Below are 1,617 nucleotides of genomic sequence, written 5' to 3'. Positions count from 1 at the left end.
AAAGGTTTAATCGAACTATTACGGAAAGAGTGAGGTGAATGTTGGTTAGTGTAGGATTAAAGAAGGTGTTTTAGGCAGAAGGTGTTTTAGGAAGAAATTATTGTGACTGCAGCATACCTGATAAATAGGTTCCCCTCGACTACTCTACGGATGAAAACACCTGAAGAAGTATGGTCGAAATATCCACATAATCTCGATAGACTTAGAGTATTTGATTGATTAGCCTATGCTCACATTAGGAAAGACAAGGTCGAATTATAGTCTCGACAAGGGTAGCTTCTTGGTTCGACAAAGGTTTAACATGTAATCGAAGTTTGTTCACATGTTGATCATGCATGTTGTAGTCGACATATGCTCAAGCATGCAGTAGCCGAAATTGCTAGGATTGTTAGCATGTCAAATTGGGTCTGTTTGTTTATACCAAATGTTTAAATTAGCTTGTGGCTTAAGTTAGCTTAGTAGTCTATAAATAGACTAGTTCTCTCAGGTTGTTGAGAGGAGTTAGTTATTGTTATTCACTTGCAATCTTTGAACCTTAATTGAGTAAGTGAATAGAAAAACAATTCTAACCAATCCTGGTTCTTTTTCCTTCTTATTCCCTTTTCTCTCTCTCTTTCGTGAAATCCTAATAGGATTTCTTGTGTTTGTTCAAGAAACTCAATCTTTCTCATAGTTGACGGTACTTCATTACAACAAGTGTTGGTGTAAGCCCTAGAGGCCAATACTTTTGGTACTTGTATCGAATTACTTATTAATAATAAAAGGCTTTTTCTTTATTACGTTTGTTTAATAAAGTCCCTAGAATAGCTAGTCTGTTTAATGTATCAAGTATGACTTAACCATGAGATCACATTAAACATAAGGACATTATTCTTAAAGTATCCGTAGTCGAGCTTTAGTGTGAAGTGGGATAACATTAAAGCATTAAGACTATTATGTTTGTAGACTGATGATCACATCTCATGGATCATGGATAAAGAGTTATCAAGTCTTAAACATAGGTATGAATATTAGGAGTAATATTTATACCGGATTGACCCGTTATGAGAATACTATATAGAAAGTTATGTAAAGTGTCATAAGTTATTCTCATGGTGATAATGGTGTATACCACTCTTCGACCTGAAACCACTATGGACCCTAGATGTAGAGTCGAGTGCTTTATTGCTGATCAAACGTTGTCCGTAACTGGATAACCATAAAGACAGTTGATGGGTACTCCACGAAGCATGCTGAGGGACATGAGTGACCTAGATGGAATTTGCCCATCCTGTATAACAGGATAAATGTCTATGGGCCTAATATTGAACTGGACAAGGATGACACGGTCTATGCCTTGTGTTCAATATAGACATAAGGGCAAAAGGGTAATTATACACATAAGTATTATCACAGAAGGAATTGTCAGATCACATGACATTTTCATGTCTTGGGTAGCAGTGATGTGTTGCTAGATACCGCTCACTGTTTATTATGTTAAATACATGATTTAATATAATTGCCAATGCCGCGAAAACCTACAGGGTCACACACAAAGGAAGGATTGATGAGAGATAGAGTAACTAAGGAACACCGTAAGGTACGGTGCCCTTAAGTGAATTGTAGAACATCGTAAAG

The sequence above is a fragment of the Lathyrus oleraceus genome, chromosome 3 (genome assembly GCF_024323335.1).
Source record: "Lathyrus oleraceus cultivar Zhongwan6 chromosome 3, CAAS_Psat_ZW6_1.0, whole genome shotgun sequence".
Taxonomy (NCBI): domain Eukaryota; kingdom Viridiplantae; phylum Streptophyta; class Magnoliopsida; order Fabales; family Fabaceae; genus Lathyrus; species Lathyrus oleraceus.
Note: the sequence above shows the minus strand (reverse complement) of the source record.